The 7696-nt window shown below is 50.0% G+C and overlaps 1 long non-coding RNA gene across 1 annotated transcript; it reads left to right on the top strand.

Moving 5' to 3' along the window:
- The first annotated feature begins 1032 nt into the window (after positions 1–1032).
- LOC134475170 (uncharacterized) lies at positions 1033–2788 on the top strand. The gene is made up of 2 exons (XR_010046162.1): positions 1033–2003; positions 2547–2788. It is a non-coding gene; the product is annotated as an uncharacterized LOC134475170 (long non-coding RNA).
- Positions 2789–7696: the final 4908 nt, after the last annotated feature.

Below are 7696 nucleotides of genomic sequence, written 5' to 3'. Positions count from 1 at the left end.
GTGTGGTGGTGGTGGTTGTGTTGCTGGTGGTGGTGGTGGTGGAGGTGGTGGTGGTTGTGTTGCTGGTGGTGGTGGTGGTGTGGTGGTGGTGGTGGGTGGTGTGTTGTTGGTGGTGGTGTGTTTGTTGGTGGCGTTTTTGTTGTTGGTGGTGGTTGTGTTGCTGGTGGTGGTGGTGGAGTGGTGGTGGTGGAGGTGGTGGTTGTGTTGCTGGTGGTGGTGGTGGTGTGGTGGTGGTGGTGGTGGTGTGTTGTTGGTGGTGGTGTGTTTGTTGGTGGTGTGTTTGTGTGGTTGGTGGTGGTGTGTGTTGCTGTGGTGGTGGTGGAGTGGTGGTGGTGGTGGTGGTGGTTGTGTTGCTGGTGGTGGTGGTGGTGGAGGTGGTGGTTGTGTTGCTGGTGGTGGTGGTGGTGGTGGAGGTGGTGGTTGTGTTGCTGGTGGTGGTGGTGGTGGTGGTGGTGTGGTGGTGGTGGAGGTGGTGGTTGTGTTGCTGGTGGTGGTGGTGGTGTGGTGGTGGTGGTGGGTGGTGTGTTGTTGGTGGTGGTGTGTTTGTTGGTGGCGTTTTTGTTGTTGGTGGTGGTTGTGTTGCTGGTGGTGGTGGTGGAGTGGTGGTGGTGGTGGTGGTGGTTGTGTTGCTGGTGGTGGTGGTGGTGGAGGTGGTGGTTGTGTTGCTGGTGGTGGTGGTGGTGGAGGTGGTGGTGGTTGTGTTGCTGGTGGTGGTGGTGGTGTGGTGGTCGTGGTGGTGGTGGTCGTGGGTGGTGTGTTGTGAGTGGTGGTGGTGTTTGTTTTTGTGGGTGGTGGTGTGTTTGTTGGTGGCGTTTTTGTTGTTGTTGCTGGTGGTGGTGGTGGTGGTGTGGTGGTGGTGGTGGTGGTGGTGGTGGTTGTGTTGCTGGTGGTGGTGGTGGTGTGGTGGTGGTGGTGGTGGTGGTGGTGGTGGTGGTGTGTTGCTGGTGGTGGTGGTGGTGGTGGAGGTGGTGGTTGTGGTGGTGGTGTGGTGGTGGTGGTGTGTTGGAGGTGGAGGTGGTGGTGGTGTGTTTGTTGGCGTTTTTGTTGTTGGTGTTGCTGGTGGTGTGTTGTTGTTGTTGTTGTTGTTGTTGGTGGTGGTGGTGGTGGGTGGTGTGGTGGTGGTGGTTGTGTTGCTGGTGGTGGTGGTGGTGGAGGTGGTGGTGGTTGTGTTGCTGGTGGTGGTGGTCGTGGTGGTGGTGGTGGTGGGTGGTGTGTTGTGGGTGGTGGTGGTGTTTGTTTTTGTGGGTGGTGGTGTGTTTGTTGGTGGCGTTTTTGTTGTTGTTGCTGGTGGTGGTGGTGGTGGTGGGTGGTGTGTTGTTGTGGGTGGTGGTGGTGGTGGTGGAGGTTGTGGTTGTGTTGCTGGTGTTGTTGTTGTTGTTGTTGCTGGTGGTGGTGGTGGTGTGTTGGTGGTGTGTTAGGTGGTGGTGGAGGTGGTGGTGGTTGTGTTGCTGGTGTTGTTGTTGTTGTTGGTGGTGGTGGTGGTGGTGGTGGTGTGTTGGTGGTGTGTTGGAGGTGGTGGTGGATGTGGTGGTGGTTGTGTTGCTGGTGTTGTTGTTGTTGTTGTTGTTGTTGTTGGTGGTGGTGGTGGTGGTGTGTTGGAGGTGGTGGTGGTTGTGTTGCTGGTTGTGTTGCTGGTGTTGTTGTTGTTGTTGTTGGTGGTGGTGTGTTGGTGGTGGTGGTGTGTTGTTGTTGTTCTTGGTGGTGGTGGTGGTGGTGGTGTTTGTTTTTGTGGGTGGTGGTGCTGGTGGTGTGTTGTTGTTGTTGTTGTTGTTGTTGTTGTTGTTGTTTTTGTTGTTGTTGTTGGGTCAGGGTGCGTCCATTCTGCCTTCTCCCCTGCCTCTCCCATGCCACTCCCCCCACCATTACTCTTGTATTCCCCAGCCCTCTTGACCCCCCCCCCCACACACACACCATAGGCGTTTCTTTTCTTTTTTCCTTTTGGGACTGTAGTTCCAAGTCTCGACTTTACACTTGCCAGCGATCACCTGTCCCTTGCTGTGGAGGTCAGGTCCCAGCTCCCATACTGTGCTGTGGGTTGTTTCTGTTTTTCCATTGGCTGGGTTTGGTTTCTTGGTCTGTTTCATTTTTTGTGTTTGTTTTCTCTTTTTGTTTTTCTTTTTATGAAGTTGCTTGCTTCTTTGTGGTATCTTTGTTTTAACTTACAAGTATGGTTTCTTTGATGCGGGGAGTCCACCTCAGGAAAAGCATTTGTGCTGCTGAGCTTCATCCTCAGCCCTGGGAATGTGTCCTGGGTGTTTTTGTTTTCTTTCGCCCTCCTCCTCCTGCTGCTGCTGTTGTTCTTGTTGTTCTTGTTTCTGTGGTTGTTGTCGTCGTCATTGTCACCTTTTTCTTTTAGGGTTGCCGTCTGTTTCTTTTATTGGTTTCATTATTTTCTCTTCCTTTTCTTTTCTCTTGTTGGCTTATGCTTTTTGTTTCCTGAGAGGTTTGGGTTGCTTTTTTTTTTTTTTTTTTTTTTTGCTTTTTGCTGTCTTGCTTTGTCTTGGTTGTATGGCTCGTCTTTAATTATCGTTTTCTTTCCACTGCAGAACTGCATTTGGCTCTCCCTCGATGGATGACAGCCGCCCAACCCTGACGATCTCACGTCCGACCCTAAACGTGTGGTGGGCGATGAGTCTGTTTGAGAAAAAGAGGAAGTGGAGTGAATCTCATGGACATGTTCGCCCTTTGAAACCAACATCTCCTTTGACTGCCTCCCACCTTGTTCTCTGAGGGGAAACCTGGGAACCCTAATGACAGACTGCAAAATAAAGATGCAAATCAACACAAACCCATGGAGTGCGTGGTGTTTTCTATGGCCCACGGGTGAGCTGGTGCCGCCCCCCCCCTTTGGAGAAAATTGTGTGAATGAGGCCAAATGGTACTGCTTCTCCCCACCGCCACCAGGAGAGGAGGGGGAAATCCCATGTGGTGATGCTATCTAAGGGTGGAAGCCAGACATTCAGCAGGGTTAGGGTTAGGGTTAGGGTTTGGCTTCTATTATTTTTTGATTATTTACGTTGAGTGTTTTATTTGCTTGCTTACTTGCTTTTTGAAGACAGAGGCCTCCCTGGGTACCTCAGGATGGTCTCCTTGAAATCACTACAGGGACCAGTCAGACCTCGAACTTAGCGTGATCATCCTACCTCAGCCTCTCAACTAAGTGCTGCCTGCTGTGAGGAGATGAGCCTCCAACAGTTGGCCCCAGCCTTTCATGTAGAGACACGGCCTGGCAGAAAATTCTGATCCTTGTTTCTTTGGCCTTTCCGAAGGAGGGCCCGATTTTGCTTGTGAGTGTGGACCACTGGGCCTGGCTAACTCTGAACCCCTGACTTGAGGAGGGCAGAACAGAGCAGCATAGTGAGTGGGCCGTGGCCAGGGATGGTGTGGGAGGAGTGAGAGTCGCATAGGGAGCGTGGCACTGAGTGGGAAGTCTGATGGGTTTCCTATGGTTTGGACGTGGGCAAAGTGGGATGTGGCGCCTCGCTGGTTGTTCTGCTGCCACTGCTGGGATAATGGAGACGGTGACTGCTTTTTTGCCTGCCTGAGCCTGGTCACAGGTATTCTTCCTGAAATGCTAGCCACTATCTCATCTGAACGGTATGGAATCAGTGACCCAGAAGAAATTTTGAGGGACAGCCTCTCCCTCACACCCCCACCCTTGTCGTACCTACCCTGTGATTACTGGCTGGCCCACGTGTGTGCCACCACACTCTCTCTGCTGAGAGCTTCTTCTCAGAGTCTACTTTGCACATTAAGTACTTCACTTTTCCCTTGCCAGAAAGGGGAGGAAAACTCCTTTCCTGGCAAGCAGTTGTGTGTTTAGTTTTTGGTTTTGCCTTCACAAGGAGGCAGGCACCGAAAGAGGGGGAGAGGGCAGGAGGGGGGCCAAGGGGAGGGAGGGGAGAAAGGGGGGAGGGAGGGAGGATGGACCCTTGCCATGTAGCCCAGGGCAATCTTCACAGGTTGACCTTAAACTAGTGACTGGTGACACTCCTGTCATTCTTAGCTCACCTAGGGCTGGAGTCAAGGGCCTATGCACCACTTCTTTGCCTTGGGCTACATTTCATGCTGAGAGCAGTGGAGTGGGGTGGGGTGCCTGGGCAGCACTATCCCCCAATATCTGCTCAGGCAAGTCCCTTGGCCTCCACCTTGCCCCCACGTGATGTCCCCCATGACCCTGGCTGGCTGGCTGGCTGGCAGTCATTGTCCTGTTCCATCCCCCTCTCCTGTATGCTGAACAGCATTGATTTTATATATATATATATATATATATATATATATATATATATATATATGCTTAAAGGTGATAAAGATGATAAGTCAGATGTTCAGATGTAGGTTTTGCTGGGTAGGTACCAGCTTCTTCACTTGGGCATGCCCCAGCCCCATGTGATGGGATGTCTTTACTACCACCACCACCATGGTAAGTTAAGGACAACAAGCAACACCAAGGAGAATGACGACAACAGTGGGTGTTGTGTGTGGCGGTGAAGGCTTAGAATCCTAACCTAAAACTCAAAGACAAGGAGAAAACCGAGTTCGTCACAAAGATTTGACTTTTTTGCAGATTTGAGCCCAGCCTGCCAGAGGAATTATTCAGTGGTTTACGGAGACACTGTCAGGACATTCTGAAGATAAAACTAAAGACAGGCGGGGCAGGTAGGGCAGGTGGGGCAGGATGGGCGGGGGAGTGAAGCACCAGCTTTGTCAAAGAAGAGACCTTAGTTGTCGTCTCCAACATTAATTAAAATGAGAGAAGTAAGGAAAACCAAGACAGACCAACAGATGGGGCCGTCCTTTCCCAGCGTGTGGCTCACACCAGATCACATAAAGACAACCACTGTGGAAGCAGAGCCAATGTCAGGTGGGATCCGGTGCGCCCTCACCTCCTCTCAGTGCGTGGCCTGGCCTGCCTCGGAAGTGGCCAGCTGGCCCTGGTTGAAAGGCGAGAAGGGAGGAAAGAAGGAAGCAAGCCTGGCACATCTTGGTGGGCTCCACCGTTCAAAGACTTTCTTCACATCAAGTTGTCACCAGGGACTTAGCTCAGTATTGTAAGCTCTTGCAGCCTAGGAAACAGGAAACGTGAGATCATGGGTTCAATCCCCAGTACCACAAAAACAAAGAAATAAATAAAACAAAATTTAAAAACAAGGAAGTTAAGCTGGGCGAGGTGGCTCACACCTGTTATCCCAGCACTTGGGAGGCTGAGGAAGGAGGAGCCTTGTCAGTTCGAGATCAGCCTAGGCTACAAAGTGAGCTCGAGGCCAGCCAGAACTGCATATAGAGACTCCCCCCCCCCAAGATGCAAAAATAATAAAGTTAAATCAAGTCGTTGACAGACGGACAGACTGACCGACTGACCCATGGCTGCCACTATACAAGGTACAGTAGTCAGTTCAGTGTGGCTAAAGGTACGTCTTTCAAAAATAAAAAATGATAAAAGGATCCCCTGTACCAAAAACAAACAAGCAAACAAAATTACGCGGTTCGCAGTCCTCTGAAGGTTCGCGGCAGAATCCTCTAAGGCTCTTGCCACCCATGGCAGCAGTTATTACTGATGATGGGATAGAAATGAATCCTGCACAGGCTGCCAGAAATCCTTTCCTAAAGTGTGGTTCCATTTGAAACAGCGAGTGATGGGGCTCGAGTACTGCGGTGTGGGGTTGGGTGAGTGTGGTATGTATGGCTGTAATCCCAACCCTCACTAGGGAGTTGGAGGCCAAGGATGATGAGACACTGAATTGGAGAAAGCCAGGGTCTCAAAATAAGCTCAGTCAGCCTAAGTCTGTGAACCTTCCCTCGAGGTTGTGTCAGAAGTTCTTAGCCAGAAGCTGGGTTGGAGTGGCACGTGCCTGTGATCCCCCACCCAGGAGGCCTGAGGCAATCCCATTACTGTGACTTCGGGACAAACCTGGGCCATGTATTGAGTTTGAGGCTGACCTGAACTAAGTGGTGAGACCCTATTGCCAACACCAACTGCCAACAGCCACAACTATATAAACAACAGAAACGTGTGTACACACACACACACACACACACACACACACACACACACACAAACACCCGGAGAGGGGTTCTAGTACAGATGGTGAATAGATAACAGCAGGCTACAGAGGCTCTCTGAGGTAGTCAACTTAGACTCCAAAATTAATACAGCATGGGGAGTCCCAAACAGAGGGAGATGGATCCACCTGACCCAGGCACAAGCTGAGAGAAACCCATTAAACATACAGTCCCGGTGCTACCATTGGAACAGCTAAAGGCTCGGTGCTCCCGCTGCAGTGCTTGAACTCGCACAGCCGAGACTTACTGAGCTACCAAAAGCCCACCGCTTCAAACTCACTGGAGATGCACTGACACTGAGTTTGGGGGTCAGCGTGCCGAATGGAGAGCTGGGCTGGTGGGGAACCTGCATTGACCTTCGGTGAGTGACGGGAATAAAACCAATCCACAGAAAAAGGGACTCCAACAGACGACATTCATTCTGGGGCTGGGCAGGGCAGACTGGTGAGAACAAGGAACAGCAGTGAGTTCAGTCAGCTGCTCCCTTCTCAAGCAGGATTGGTGGGGTGAGCTTGACCTGGGTCGTGCCCTGGGCTGAGATCCAATAGGTTACCCCAAACCAAGTACCTACACCTGGCAGCGCACCCTAATGCAGTGAGGTGCTCAGCAGGTTCATTAACCCAGAGAGGAGGGCCCTGCATATGCTGCCCCTGTTTGTACCTCCATAGTACACTGTAATGGGCAGGAGCACCTAGTCAGTGCGCTTCAGGCGAACTAACTGTAACCAACAAAGAAAGAAACTGGGTGGGGCCTCCTATATACACCTGTATGAAAGGAACAAAAAATATGAGAAGAGGAAGCAATAAGAAAAGGTCCCCAGCCCTGAGAACATTGATACAGAAAAGGTAAATGCAAAGGAGATTGAGGATGGCAAACACAATATCAGACATGGCACCAGTGGACATAAAGTGATATCTTTGGGACCTCATAGACGAGTTCAAAAGTGAAATATTGAACCAAGTAAAGCAAGACTTAAATAGAATAATAAAACAAATGCTAAGCATCTCTCAAAAAGACACAGATGGAAGAATGGAGAAACAAAAAGGTGGGGGGGAACCATTTGACGGAGAATATAGACAAAACAGAATACATCAAGCAGATCCAAAGAGATTACCAGGAAATTAAAAGCTCCATTGAAAGCTGGCAAAACTGCTTGAAAGAAACTAAGGATAGATTCTCCAAACTGACTGGAGGACAGGTTTGTAATGTGGGGTCATGAAAGGAAAAATTTCTTAAAAATAACAAGGAAACAAGCAGTAACAATACAAAGGCTAGAAGACGACAAGTGGATCTATAATTTAAGAATAAAGAATGTGAATGAAGAAGCAGGGGTACAAACAAAGGAACTGCAAAGGCTATTCACAGAAATAATTACGGAAAACTCCCCAAACATGGGAAAAGGAAATGCTATTCAGATGTATGAGGCTTACAGAACTCCAGCCACCTACAACCAAAACAGAACTACACCCAGGCATTTAGTAATCAAGATCTGTCCCAGTTTGTATACAAGCATTAGCTCTGAGGGCACAGACAGGTATCCCCAAAATATCACGATATAGCACAGCGACCATCTTTAATTTCCTATTAACTTAATCTGTATCCCTGTATAACTTATACTGGTATATCATGACTG

Source organism: Cavia porcellus, unplaced genomic scaffold (genome assembly GCF_034190915.1).
Source record: "Cavia porcellus strain 051 isolate PalLab524CR breed Dunkin Hartley unplaced genomic scaffold, mCavPor4.1 scaffold_372, whole genome shotgun sequence".
NCBI classification, from domain to species: Eukaryota; Metazoa; Chordata; class Mammalia; order Rodentia; family Caviidae; genus Cavia; species Cavia porcellus.
The sequence above is the reverse complement of the archived record's forward strand: the minus strand, read 5'-3'. Positions and strand labels throughout refer to the sequence as shown.